Consider the following 15523-nt stretch of genomic DNA (forward strand, 5'->3'; position numbering starts at 1 on the left):
ATGTAGGCTAATGGAGCTCCATAATAACCTGCCCGCCTATTATGTGGTTGCTTCACAATGGTTGAGATGACATGAATTGTATTCTGTCCTCACCACACCACCTCTATTATTTCTGCTGCCATGGGTATGTGTGCGTCTATCGAGTGCGCAGTGAGACTTTCGGTGGCTACTGTCTTTTGTGGTTTGTGGATTTCTAACATGCAAAGTGTGTATTTATCGCAACTTTGAGTTGTTTCACTAATCTGTTGGAGGTATATCAGTGTTAACCTGTTGGCTCAATCTGTCCTGTTTTTCTTTTTACCCTTCTTTATTTTGAGATACCTGCTCAATACGGTGGCTGGGAAGTGCAAGCTTAAATTTGTCTCAAGCTTTGAAAAAGGGTTTCCCATTTGTAAATTTGTATTGCACTTCCCAGCCACCGTAACTCAAGCAGGTGTATCAACATTACTATAAAATATTACACTCAAGCACATTAGTGTTATATGAGCATGGCAGTGATATGGTCAGGACTGAAGGTCAGGACCATATTCTGGGGGAATCAGCTCTCAAAATATAAAGCTTTTAGAGACTGTTGCCTCCGTTGTCATGAAAATACACGGATCAGACTAATAACTGGAAAACAATCACTCACATCAGTGGAATCCTTTATGAAATGACACATAGTTTACTACTCCAGCAAGTAGGTCAAACCTTGATTGATTGGATAGATAGATAGATATTATATTATATTATATTAGAGGCACAAACTGTAGCTTTAATGAATCATGGTAACAGTTCTCTTGTCACAAAATATATTAGACCCCATTTCCATCAGAAGATGTTGAGCTTTTTTGATTGAGGCTGTTTTCTGAGCATTACGGTAGGGGGCGGGTCCTGTCGGAGCGTGGCTGGCCGGCTGGGCGTGTTTAGTCTTTGTGTGTGTGTGTGTGTGTGTGTGTGTGTGTGTGTGTGTGTGTGTGTGTGTGTGTGTGTGTGTGTGTGTGTGTGTGTGTGTGTGTGTGTGTGTGTGTGTGTGTGTGTGTGTGTGTGTTGTCCTGTCAGGCTGCTGTCCGCTCCGGCACGGCTCAGCTCAGCGCCGCAGACACTCACACAGAGGAGGCGGTGAGCCGCATCAGCGCTGCCGCTGCGCCCGAAACAAACCATCCGTGTGTCCACAGACCGCTGCCAGCGTTTCTCCACGGGCCGGTTGGATTAAACTGTGGCGTGTGCTGCCGCTGAGGGAGCTGGGAGCCTCTGCAGCAGGAAGGTCAGGAGCGGAGGATTGAGTCAGCGGAGGCGGGGAGGCTCAGGGACCCCGTCCGAGCACCGGGACCCCGCCCGGCCGCAGCCTCCACCGCTGCACTGGAGCTCCAGCTCGGTCTCGGCTAACATCCAGGTAACATGCATGGAGAGCTGAAGTTTCCGATGACACTCTGATCTGCCGTGTCCCGTGTAATTTCATTATACTGCTACAGATGTGCGACTTTACTCCAACTTTACATTGTGCATTGACTAAATAATTAGCAGCACGTTACTGCTGTGATATTCCTAAAAGTTTTTCTTAGCGGTCCTCAGCTTCTTCACGCTAGAAGTTTCTATAAGTTGCCATGATATCACCGCTCATTTAGTCTGTTTTACTATGAAAACTAAATCATCATATCTTTTTTAGCAACGCAGAGGAGAATTATGCTGTGGTACATCTAACTCACATTCTGCGTGGCAATAATTATAGACTGAAAAAATGTACAATTAAGTCAAATAAGATGTTTAACTGAAAATATATATAAAATATATATATATATATATATATACGCAAACATTTTGTTGATACCTTTTATGTGCAAAAATGACACTGCTGCTTTTATTAACATTTCTGAATATGAAAAAAAAAATACATATATTTTAAAACTCAAAATTCAGTCTGTAAAACAAACATGTTGTATATATATATATATATATATATATATATATATATATATATATATGTATATATTATAGAAATCAAATTATTTATTAATGGTAAAAAGAATCAGATTAAACAAAAAAAGGCTGAATCTTAGGCGGAGTCCTACAAACAAACAACAACTAAAACACAAATTTTGATATTTTCAGCAGTAGGCTCCACCTTGAGGCGATATTTCTTTCCTGTGCATGATATTGGATTTGCTGATATCTTCTAACTCAATTTGACCGATAGTTGATGCAGATACCGATATATGCATGTTTGATTTTTCACCTAATTGCACAGAACATCAAGTCTCTTCAACCACTATTTTAACCGAGGTCACATGTACAACATGCTATATTTATCCTTATGTCACAACTTTAAACAAAACTTTAAAATGTATCACGCTTTAAGAGGCTTGAGTGTTGCTCTCCTTGAGACATTCTTGATGATAGCCAAAATCAGGGCGAATTTGTCCCATGTCAGCTAATTAAATTCACATACATGTAGGTGTGTATTGTTTTTTTGTTTTTTTTTAAAATTTAAATCTTTTATAACCAGGGCAAACTGACCCGATTTTTTTCCAAAACATAAGAAAAAGACAACCCTAATTCCCCTAACCTACCCCCCCAAACCTAGCAAGAAATAAGTAAAAAGCACAGAAAACATAATATGAAAGAAATTAAAATTAATGTCACATAACAAAAGTGTCATCTTGCCGCCTGTAATATAGGCAGAAATGTTCATATCGGGCCAATGACGAAATTTCATTTTAAAGCCGTTATCTGCCGTTGCTGCTGACGTGTGGATATTATGGTGCATCGCTTCTTCCAACCATGATGCAGACTCATTTTAGCGACATAGTTAGTGTCTCTTAAGTTGAAAGTATCCAAAGTAGGGTTGCAAACACTTTCCTTAACTGATAACTAGTGAATTTAACAATAGATTAATCATTATTTTATTAATTTTATTCAATATTATATTCAATTAATTGTTATAATCCCTAATCTTATAATCCCTAGTCACTTTAAAATTGATTATTGGTAAATTTAACGATGGATTTATTGTTGTTTGAAAAAAAACTTAAAACTTTTTTTTATTTTGCTCATATGAAAGAATACTGAATGCGATTTTTCCTCAATAAAAGCTCACTGCGATAAATTTAATATACTCTGACAGCACTGCTTAGCCTATTGATTAATCGATGAAATTTCACGTTTGATTAAATTCTTAACGACTGATTAATTGGTCATCAATTAATTGTTATCATTGCTAATCCAGGGTCAGCAATTCAGATAGTGACCTCTCATCACCTTCACTGTCTCGGGGGCGGATGATGCCGTAGAAACGCCCCCTCTGGGTTTTCATCCCCTTCGAGTCAGTTCATTAAAAGCAGCGTGAGTCCATTTGTTTGTTACAAGCATCATTATCAGTCAGTTTGGTTTCTCCGTGGTGCAGAACAGTGAGTTTGTTGCAACCTTGTGGAAATTATTTGGCATTTTCTGTCACTGTATGGTCCATAGTATAATTCCTAACCTCCCGGAAAGTAGAGTACTGTTTCCTCAGGGGACGTCTCCCTGGCAGATAAAGGAGCCCCTGTTTTAGTTCTGTTAATGAACCGCCGGTGTCTGTTATCTCAGCAGCCATAAAGCCATCCTGGTAATATCCTGGTACGTGAGTTTGATCATGCTGAGGAGGAGAGGAGGGTCGGGGTGGGGAGGTGAGGCGAGGCCATCCAGGGCGAAGGATTAATCTTCCACACGGTTACCATCGGAGGCACATGGGGACAGAGCACGGCGGCACAGTTACGGTGAAGCGATTAGTGTTTGTGACGGACCTATTGCTTTGTCTCATGAGGACAGGGACGCACACATAGACACACACACACATTCCTGCACCTCCTCTGCTTATGGATCAGTAGTTGCAGTTGTCATGTGTGTGTAATGTACAGCGCTAATGATGCACACACACACGGGATGATGCTGTCGAGTTTGTGTGCACACAGAACATTCAGAGGTGTATCCTGAGCGATGTACACGCATGCTTGCATTATTTGTATTCTGGTGTGTGTGTGTGTGTGTGTGTGTGTGTGTGTGTGTGTGTGTGTGTCTCTGGGTGAATGAGAAGAGAGGAGAATACAGTGGGTGATGGAGGGAGGAGGAGGAGCAGGAGAAGGAGGTTGAGAGGAGAATGAGAAGAGGATTGGGGGAGGACAGAGGAGGAGGAGGAGGAGGAGGAGGAGGAGGGAGACTTCTCTCCAGTGTTTTTCCTGCTCTAATTTGCTTTGACAGCTGCTCCATTGGCTCAGGCTCTGAACAAGCCTTTACGTTGCATTGGAGGGAGAGAGACACTAAGTATTCCTACTGTCTCTCTAACTTGGCTTAATTGGTGATGCTACAGTAGCTACAGTCACACCGGTGCAGCTCTGTACTTTCACTGCTGACTCTGTAGCAGCCTCTCGTCTTGCTAATTATCCAGTTCCTCCACTTTGCGTTATAAACCAACCCAAACGAAGATTTTTATCTGTGAGAGTAATTAGGACAGAAAGGGCTCATTATGTTCAGTTTGTGTTATTTAATAAACTGGAAATGTATCCGTTTTAATTCTAAATTTTGGAGTCTGATCTGATCTACTTTCGATCTGCTCAAAAATCTACACATTCAGACACTTTTTTGAAATAATAAGCAGATTTTTTTATGTTTTCTCTCTGACTGCCAGAGTCCTCTAGTAGTAGGGTTTCCCCTTTAAAGTCAAACCATCAGTCGGAGACTCTGAGTCGACTGAGACTGCTTCAAGTTGAGTTGTCGTTTCATTTTTTTTCCTGTGCAGTGAAAAAAATAGCATATTATAAAACGATGATGTTTTTGTATTGTTAGACGATATTTTTCGTCATATTGCACAGCCCTACTTCTTAGAACATTTTGGTCCCCAGATTTTGCTATGGACTCAACTCATCTACTTCTAAAGAAAAATAAAAAATAGCTAAAACAGTTGACTCTATGAACAGCAACTATTTATTAACAATGTAGTTGTCTGCCCAGTACTTCTGCATAGTGTCCCCACTCTTTATAGTGACAGTTTTCCATATATGGTTGGTGCAGTTGTTTTTTTAGCCCAGTCAACAGAAAAAAAATGATGCCATTGTACGTTTCTGCAATCCATTAATGTGGATGTTTGCAAGTTTCAAACATATCATATCAACATTTCTAAAGCGGAGGGGATGGAGGATGGCTTGACACAGACGTCTGCCAAGCCAAAGACCACTGTTCAAGACCAACACACAAGTCACTGCAGCTTTTTAGGCACCAAATGTGGGTGTTTTCTGGCGACCTCGTGCTATTTTTCATGCTGGGATAGTGTCATGAAAAAAGCAGTTGTGTTTTTTACCAAGACATCACTGCTTTTCCAAAGGGAATTGTGTCCTCAAAACCGTGAAATTCAAGCCAAAATAGGATCTTTTCCGAACCAAAACCAAGAGTTTTTGTGCCCTAAACTAGCCACACATTCACGACAGTGTTTGGGAGTAGCAAAACTTTATGAATTAAATCTTCCCTTTGAACTGTATTTCCCCACAGTGAAGTAGCAGTGGAACAGGTAGTGTGGTTATAAAAAAAATCACGTAATGTTTAGCATTGTGCTAACAAACAGCACATTACTACACTTTAATTATCAGCTGTAACAACATTGTAATGGCGTATACTGTTTTCGCCTTGTGAGTCTGTGTGTGTGTGTGAGTGTGTGTGTGTGTCATCATGTCATCATGTCATCATGACAAAATGTGGTCCTAGTGACATCCGTTGCATTGGGGACAACCAGAGACGTGATTTTAAGTACTTAAGTGAGTGCTTATATGTTCTTCTGTCTGTCTTTGCACAGATCTTTTTTATCTCAGCGTGACTGTAACAACTGGGCATTCATAAAAATTAGCTCACGGTAGTTGGGATCAAAAAAAGGCAGAGCTTGAAGATGGTTGCTTTTCCATTTTACGCCCTTGGCTATCAGTGTTTCTGTTTTTTATTTTGTTCCTGTAATAGATTAAACCACAAAATAATAGGGCACACATTTGCTTATTGAACTACTTCATAGTGAGTGTTTCTGGATTTGAAATGTTTTTCTGAGTAGCTTGCTGCTGTTGTGTGAAATGTTGTTTCTGTTTCTTAACTTGGTTAAAGAAGTACTTTGCAGCTTCATTAGCTACAGTTTAGTTGCTTCCTTTGACATCGGATATTACCAAAAAGTTTTAAGCTTAGGGCTTACAGGCACAAAGAACGTCTCGAGGGACAGTTAAACACATTTTTGCTTTTGTTCTTACATGGGATTCATTGACAAAAAGAAAAATAACTTATACCATCAGATCCTTTAAAGCATGATCATGAAATCCTCAACCTGACAGGCTCCCTGAGGTGTCCAAAGAAACCGAAAACTGTACACCGATGCATGATCGAAGACACCATAATAACCCGTGTCCAAATTCAAAGAATGATTGGTGTGCTCGGTCACCTGCCTGTGATGATACGTTACGAGTGTGTTTGTTTTTTACCTTCATACTATTATTTCAGCTTATTACATCTCACAACCTGTTTTTACATGCAGACGAAGTGACAATTAGGCTTTAGACAGAGCTCTGGTTTGTGATGTTTGCAGGACTTGTGTTAACTCGCACACAGACAGATTTGCACACACACACACACACACACACACACACACACGTTTGGCTTCAGTCTAACTAAAGCTGTATGTTTGAGATGGCTTGGTTGTCTTCTCTCCATCGGCTTGAGTTTAGCTGATTTGCTAAACATTTAGGGACTGTTTGGCGCAGTTTACGTGGTTTTCATTCTTCATTTTTGGATAATTTTGGCTGTGTTCATGCATATGGCATACATTTTGGCAGGATTGTGTATTTTTCTTTAATCTCGGAATTTCCAGCTCAGCTCCTACAATAAGTCTAAAATACCCCGTGGAAACAAAACTGTTACATTCATAGTGTTAAGTGCAAAAAATGCCACTGAAACACATTCAATAATAAAAAAAAAAGAATCTACTTAGCATGTAGTATATAGAAAATGATTCCATTTTTGTGGTTTTTTTTCTTCTAAAAACATGGTGGCATCCTGACAAAAACCTGGCATTTAAAGGGTTAAAATTCTGATAATTAATGAATAGTGTGGCACAAAATATAATGATGTATAAAAATGAATTCTTTATCTAATCGTGACAAAAATCTGGCATTTCAAGGGCTAAGTATTGAAAATGAATGAATAGTTGATATTTATGATTTGGGCTGATGTTGGTTTAAGCACTAACTCAAAGAAAGTAGAAAATTATATTAATATATAATATTTTCTAAAGCTTGATTTTGAAAAGTATATTTTATTTGCAGAGAAATATGAGTGTGTGTAATATTAAAGCGAGCTCTCAGGGTTGAACGCTCTCTGTAGTGACAAAAAGTTACGTGTACATTTGCACACATGTAGTTTTTGGCAGTGGGGGAGAAAAGCTGGAGAAGATGGATGAAAGGAGGTCGAGAGTAGACGCCGAGGAGAGATGGATGAGCAGAGAGCAGCAGACAGGGGAATGACAGAATATTGTGACAGATAGCTGTGGGACAGAGGGTAGTATGTCATCATGTAGCACCCTATGGGCGTCATACGTCAGCTGTCACAGCGGTATGTACACCGTCCAGCCTCTCAGCTGCAAAACTCCCCTGGCCACATGCCACACTTGACTATTTTCTCATGGAAATGGAACCGAGTGCTGGAAATTGCTCCGTGCTCAGTCTGCTGAAATAAAACTTCATCTTCACAGCACATTAGTTTTGATAAGAAACTCCAAACTCTCAACTGAAGTCCTGATATTGGGTGCCTCATAAAGATGACAACAAAGAAAAACCCTGACAGGCTTGCACAATAGGAATAAAGTATATATCACGAAGATGAATTGGCACAATTAGTTTGATCGAGATAAATGCAAATATAAGCATTTTATTCATGCATCATTTCCCATTTCTGATTTATGTGTCCTGATTGATAAAGTGTGACCACTGAGAGATTCTGGACTGGACTGTGAGCTAATCGATTGGTTGTTGTTATAGTTTAGTAATGTGGGATGCAGACAGTTTTTTTTTTAGTGACAGATTAATCAACTGAAGAAAAAAATAGGCCGCTGCACCTCTATCTGCCCAAGTGGCAAGATGGAGCAGTCAGGAGATATAATTTATGACTTGTTTCAGGTGCAGTTTCATTTGTTTATGTCCTGTAAGGAGGCAGGTTAGTCTACAAGTACCGAGAACGTGACTCACAAATCAAGTAAATTTGTGGACTTTGGACTTGTCATTTAAAAAACAAATATTTCAGTAGCTGGCACAGTTTTCTTGCATAATGTGGGATAATTACCAATATTTCAGGGTGCTTTTAATTTTACCTCAAATATTTTTTATTTTCTGTCCACTTGAGTTTCTTGTCCTATCTGACTTTGTTGTAGCAGTATTTCAAAATCTCAGCAATTAGATTGGTTAGTGCAGTCTCATTATAATCAATAACAAACCCAAGCTGTAATAAACCAGAATGATCCTTTCAGGTTTTTACGCCTCTGCACTGACGATGTTTTCAGGTCGTCCGTATGACCATCTCATTCTCATGAATGCATTATCTCAACAACACTTTAAGGGAATTTCTTCAAATTTGGCACAAATTTCCACTTTGACTCAAGGATGAACTTATTAGATTTTGGTGGTCAAAGGTCAAGGTCACGGTGACCTTGTCTCTCATTCTTGTGATTGCAATATCTCAAGAACACCTTGAGGGAATTTCTTCAACTTTGGCGCAAATGCTGTGCAGTGTGCTTCTGGGGGCGTTTTGGTCCCCAGATTTTGCTGTGAGTAAGTGCTCTTGACTTTCATGCAACACTTTGATACAAGAAGCAGCAAAGAAAAGAGACATTCTGCTTGGAAGTGGTGAATTTTCAGCTGATGGCAGTTTATTATGATAGAGTCTCTGGCTTTTGTTCGATATCCAGTGTCGGCCAAACATGTTGTTGCACTGCTGTCGTTAGCGCAGTTAGCTTGTTTACTTTATTATATGAATGCTGCTGTCAGACTGAATATCTCATGGAGCCCGTTCAAACTTTAAAACTTTGTATGTAAAACAAAATGAATCATGGAAAATTCAAATTGAACAGCTAAATCTGATTTGACAGTCAAAATCCTGAGTCGGGTACAGCGCTACCGACTTGTTTATTGTATTTTTTAAATTTCTCTCTAACCCTCTGCCCTCATTTTGGTTTTGCTTAGACTTTTCCTTAGTTTGCAGGACATATTAACGCGTGATAAAGACTAATGCGTCAGATTTTATTCCTGATCTTTGGAACAGTGTGTATGATAAAAGAATATCAAATCAAAGGTCAACTGCTGCACCTTTTTGGTCTTTTTGAATGTTATCTGCTCACTTGTCCTCATGTGTGGCACTTAAGTCACATGAACAGGTTGTTGCATACCAATATCGATGCAATAATGGCTGTTAACTGTCAGATCTACTTTAAGTGACTCATTCAGTGAAGTCTTGCAGTGTTCCTCCGCTCTTTAAATGCAGCTTTATTTTTGCAAGGATCTCTCTGCGACTGCTTGTTTTCATTTTATTTCCTCATCAAGTTAACAAGCTCAGCAGCTTAATTAAATGAATGAGTTGGTGGTTTTGTGTGAATGGATCATAATCAGTACAGGCAGCTTCAAGTGCAGCAGCTGGAGCGCCAGCATCACTGCGAGAGTGTGTGTGTGTGTGTGTGTATTGCCTGTTTTCTGCGTCTGGGGACTGGAGCTTGGAGCAAAGGATTGTGGGTGCAGTCTGGTTCTGGTTGACTAGCCTTGACAGCGAGAGAGAGAGATAGACAGAGAGAAAGAGAGAGAGAGAGCGGGTGATGGTCTGTAATTAGTGCTCAAGGCCGACCGACTGCCACATTCCTCATCTGTAAATGACAGAGTGCAGGCCGGACTCTCTCGCTCTCTGTTTGTCTGTCGATGTCCCTCGTTCCTCCTGCTCCAGTTTGGTCAGACAGTCTCCAGTTGTTTCCACATCACAGCGTTCAAATCTCCAGAGGAGCGAGGAGATGAAGGCGGTCCTCATCGTCGTCCTCCTCCTCCTCTTGTGCCTTTTTACTCGCTCGTCCTCTCCTCTTTCTGTCACACTGACCATCCCTTCATCTTTTCCACTTCAACATCCAGGCTTTAAACCTGTGGCCTGTTGCTTGAAGTATTAGTTTTTCTGAAAAGGACTTCACATCAGGTTTTGATTTCCTTGGTAAAGTAATTTAAGACAGAGGCAACATATCAAACTGATTTAGTCTAGAAAAAAAGCTGTTTACTACGGAGCAGCTTAAATACCAGGAATGCATCATAATACGGGCACATCAGCATTATTGGCTGATCGGCATAGTAAACAAGAGAGAATGAAAGAGATTAGTAGATGTAAAAGACGCTAAAAAAGCTAAAAAAAAAATGTCCAGTGAACTAAATTCAAAATTATACATTTAAAAATATTTTACAATATTATAATCATTTTTAAGCTTTTTTTTAGATCATTTCTTGATTTGTATTTTTTTTAGTTTACTTTTTTTGTTGTTGTTGTTTGTTTTGTTTGGACCTTTTTAGCAAATTTTCTGGCAATTTTCTTGTACTTTTCACAGATTTTTTGCTAACCTCTGCCGTCATTTCTTCTTTTGTTCCTCAGTACCTTCTTCCCATGTTTTTGGAAATAAAACCAATTTGCAGAGGTCTGAAAAGATTAAATATATTATTTGATTGTATTTGAATCTTTTCTGAGCAAGTTATATGTGAAAGGAATTAAAAACCCATCCCATAGACGCCTGTGAAGTTCAGTGATTTAAGCAAATAATAGCCTGGGCTGTTAATGGAAGTTTTACAGTATGATGGTGTAATGAAATACTCCTTCAGTGGGTTTTACTTGCTTAAACTCTGTTTTCTATCATAGTTTGAATGTACCGAATGTTTTCCAACCTTCACTATTCTCTCATCCCACTTTAGCACCCACTCGATTCATTCTTACACCTCTTCAGAGAGTATCACCTTAAAACAAGTCTGTGTAGTATCTGTGTGTGTGTGTGTGTGTGTGTGTGTGTGTGTGTGTGTGTGGCGGTCGGATGATTTGCGGTACAGATTTACTCCCGGGTCTCTCCCTCCTCGGTGTGATGGATAGCAGGGTGCCGGCCGGCTGTCCTCGGTGTCTCACTGTGCTTCAGTCTGTATGTGATGGAGTCCATAGAGAAAACACAGCCGATATTAAATCATTCTCCTTTTTTTTTTTTTTTTTTTTTTTTTTTTTACAACAAGGCAAGAGGGCACCAATCAGACTGTCTAATATTTTATCTGCTGCAGCACTTCTATCTTCACATACTCATGTTTTTGGTTAAATCTAGAGAAATGGAAAACAAAGATACCAAATTATTGAAATCAGGAAAGATTTCATGAATAAAACATCAGTATTTCTTAACAAAGATTATTAGTATTGATTAATATATGGCACCTTTGGTTTTAATATTTTAGGGCATGCCCGTCGTCATCATGTGAGTAAAATATTACACTACGAATTCAGCTATTAGTCAATAAAAAGTGAGTTAAGAAGCTACTTTTTCATCCAGTTTGTGTTGAGCAACAGAAGTCACATATCAAGCAAGACTGGGAAAGAATTTCACTTTCAAAACATCAGTAATTACTGTCCCCAGTTCCCAAACACTTACCGAGTGTTGTTAAATGGAGAGGTGATGTAACACAGTGCTAAGCATGCTCATGTCCCAGCTGTGTTTGAGATGTGTTGCAGGCAGCAACTTTAGAATAAGTTTATATTGTACAAAAAACAATTGAGTTTATGAATTTAAACATTAAATGTCTTATATTTAATGAGACATTTTCATTTTCTGACTGTTTTCACTTGATTACTGGTTGAAAATGATCAGCAAGTCATTGCTTTCCCTTTTTTTAACGTTTTAGACAGTGTGGCAGGGTTTGTTAAAAGAACTGGATGCAGTTCTTATTTTATTTAAATTTATTTCTATTTTTTTATTTTTGGCTTGTGCCTCTATTCAGAAAGGACAGCTTGAGTGTGAAAGGGAGAGGAAGAGGGGAGAACGTGCAGCAAAGGGCAGCAGGTTGAAGTTGCTCAGTGGCGAAACAATTAATGCTCTATTTCTGCTGTATGAAAATACCCAGATCGAGGGGCGACCTCTCATATAGCGTCTGACTTCCTTTTTAGTGCTCCACTAACATGAATGAAATGATTAAATCACACAGCTCCTCTAGACCTTCGAAATGTTGTGGATGGATTGGATCAAATCTAGGTAGTAAAAATAAGTCATTTGGCGAGGAGCTGAAAGAGATAGATGTCTCTTTTGCAGTGTAATGTCTATGGGAAAAGTCTTTTTCGGCCCAACATCACATGATTGTTTGGTCACTTTGGTAAATTGGCTTCAGAGTCTGGCACAATTTCTGGGGGTTTGGCAGGTCCTCTTACACAGAGTTCGCCATTTAGTTTCTACAATTGCCCAAATACTTCTAACACTGGCTCTAGAGAGGGGCAACTGTGTTTTCCTGTTGGCCAGCGTAGTTATCCAACACCCTTTGCACACAGTTTTTCTGTTGGTTGCAATGCGCAACATCTCTGCTAGATGCCAATTAATCCAACTCAACCTTTAAAGGTTTTAATCTGCTCTGTTGTTGTGTTTCAAAAAAGTGCTTGAATTCTACATGTATACAGTGCATGCAGAATAAAGAGCATGCCTGCCAGCTTGGAACTGAGTCAGGATTTGCATTTTAAGTCCAGATTCAAATACACTCTGATATTTGATCTGAGTAGTTTTTAGATTATTTGTTGGTTCCTCTTCCTGTTATAACAGTGCACAACAGTTGCATCTGAACAACTACAAGTCACATAAAAATGTCTCCCAGCTTGTGTTTTCTGTGTGTCTCTTGTTGAGAAAGTCGTGACAGCAGCTGTGGGATAGAAAACGTTAGTGTGTGTGTTTGTGCACCTGCAGGATGGCAGGTAGCTGAACATGGACGGCAGCATCACATTGATGAAACAGCTCATGGCATACTAAAATATTTATAGCAGTTTTTCGACCAGTCTTTGCTTCTTCAGCTGCTGCTGGCTGAAACGGGAATCCTCCAGATCTGCCATAATATGAGAGACTGCTGAAGTTTGTGTTTTAAAAGTGGTATCGATCTGAATTATCAGAGGGGTAGTCGTGTGTAGTTTCTTTTAAATGCACTTAGCATCAACAGTAAGCAGGCGCGGTACGATTGTTGCCATATTGGTGCATGAATAGACTCAGTCTGTGAAGTGTTAAACTTTAGAGGACGTCTCACGCTGCAGTATTCATTACAGCCATTTGTGTTTTATATGAATGTTAAAATATACCATATGTTCCATGAATGTTGCATATAAGTGTGGTATAACAATAAAAAACATTAACACGGGCAAAGCTCCACCCACCTTAGAGACAGTTTGTGCTCGTTACGTGGAGCTTTATTTAGAAATTGGTTTGTGTCATTAAAAAACAAAGAACTTAAATTAAATTTAAAATGTCTAATAAAAACATAACTCCTCGTAAAAATTATATACTGAAATACAATTTGCACTACAAACTCTAGTTTAAAGATTCATTCACGGTTTGTGTTGGACACTTTGGGGCAGCAGAACAAGTGATAGATTAGAGCTGAAATTATTAGCCAATCAATGGAAAATTAACTTCTGAATTTTCTAAACGAAGAAGTTAACATCCGGGTCACACAGATAGTACAAATTAAATATTAAAATCGTATTCGGCCCGTTTTTTCCTTCTTTTTTTTTAAAATTCAAAAAACAACGTAATTAAGTTTTTTTTGTTTCTGATTGATAAACTAACAAAATAACAAATCGTTTTTGCCATATTCCAATTTTAGATTCTCAGTTGAATATTAAATATTAAAAGAATGAATGATACACAGATTGATTTAAAAGAAAACAAGGCATGTTTTCCTTTTTAAACTGAACACAAAACACAGCCATTTAAAATTGTCGAGTCAAAATAAAACCATAAGTCCTTCCCCAGTCCTAAAAAAAATTTGACATGCCCCCCCACCCTTTTTTTGCCCCACTCCCCTCTCATAAATACCAGAGGGGAGTCCCTAAGTTATATTTGAATTTTCACTTCAAATCCTGTCCTGAATTCATTATGTCTTTAAATATGATATAGTTATGAAAAAGAACCGATGAGGAGAGTTTCAGAGAATGTATGATCTTTAAAATAGCCTTAACATTTCGGAAAAAGACATCAAATCTTAGCGGTAAAAATGAGTACGAACCCTGCACATTGATTCAAGGTAAGTGCGGGCACAGATGTTACTTTCAGAGGTGTAATTGAAAAGAAAGATTGTAGTAGTGGCCAAAATACCAAAATACCATAGCAACGCAGCATCGCTGCTTCTTTGTGTTGGTGTGTATAGACACTCTGAACATGCCCAGCTGTATTTTGTTTGTTCCATCCTTTCCAGCGCCGAAACAACTGTGTGATTACTGTCAGTACTGGTGTGTCACGGCCTGTCACACACTGACAGTTAGGATGAGTGGGAGGGAGGCGAGCTGTGTGTGTGTGTGTGATCACTGACCTTTATCTCCGACTCCTCTCACCTCCTGTGTGTTTGTGGTCTCTGGAGTACTTATCCTCACATAAATGTTCTTTTCTGAGTTTTGGGTGCAGTGCGGTTGTTAATTGTTACATTAGCATGATGGGGAATCACATGCAGGCTAGTTAGAGCATAATGGGCCTGTTATATTCCTGCAAGCATGATGCTGATGAGCTGTGTGATAAAGCAGCTGCTGCCTGTGAGTCTGAGTTTCTGTTGCAGCATGACTGCAGATAAGAGGCGGAATTTAAAGGAACGTTCAGACTTTTTGGGAAATGTGCTTGTTTGTCTTTTTTTGCCCAGAGTCAGATGGAAAGATTAGTAACTGTTTCGTTTCAGTTATCCTACATCTTCCTGCCATTTTGGGCAAAATAACAACAAACTGATAGAAATTTGTCAAGCACCTTAAATTTTGTCACATGGTTTAAAACGTCTTAGCAATCCCGTTATTGTCTGAGCAGTGTTTAAGCTAGTATTTTTCAGTTGCAATGTCGGATTCAATTAATTTTTGCATTAGTAGACACGTTTACATGAGCCTACTAATCTGATTAGAATAGATTTCAAAGTCCAAACAGATTAAACATTACACATTTAAACACCTCAATCAGCGTAAACAGGCCCAAACCCATTCAAATTTCAATCAGTTGAAGAGGGAAAGTTAAAACCTTTTCATGAACAAAAGAAAATTTGTGTCATGTACTGTAAATAAGACGCTGATTCATCTCTGGCTGCGTTCCCTCTGCGCATGCTCCATCCTCACGTAAGGGGACGTGACATCGTATGTTGCTCGAGAGTTTGTTATTAATCCAAACTCTTAAAGAAGTGGACATTATTGGACGCTGAACAGATGATAAATATCCATTTTAGCAGTTTGTTTGAGTTAAGCTTCTGGTTGTCAGAAAAGACGCTCAAGTGGCTCCAGAGAGAGA

At 39.1% G+C, this 15523-nt stretch overlaps 1 protein-coding gene across 1 annotated transcript in view; it reads left to right on the forward strand.

Moving 5' to 3' along the window:
- The first annotated feature begins 1107 nt into the window (after nt 1–1107).
- Nucleotides 1108–15523, forward strand: part of dok4 (docking protein 4) — a 69267-nt gene continuing 54851 nt past the window's right edge. Inside the window, exon 1 of the mRNA XM_042487303.1 lies at nt 1108–1375. The gene's annotated coding sequence lies outside the window, so the exon portion shown is untranslated. The remainder of the gene's footprint in view (nt 1376–15523) is intronic.

This window comes from Plectropomus leopardus, chromosome 1, assembly GCF_008729295.1.
Source record: "Plectropomus leopardus isolate mb chromosome 1, YSFRI_Pleo_2.0, whole genome shotgun sequence".
NCBI lineage: Eukaryota > Metazoa > Chordata > Actinopteri > Perciformes > Serranidae > Plectropomus > Plectropomus leopardus.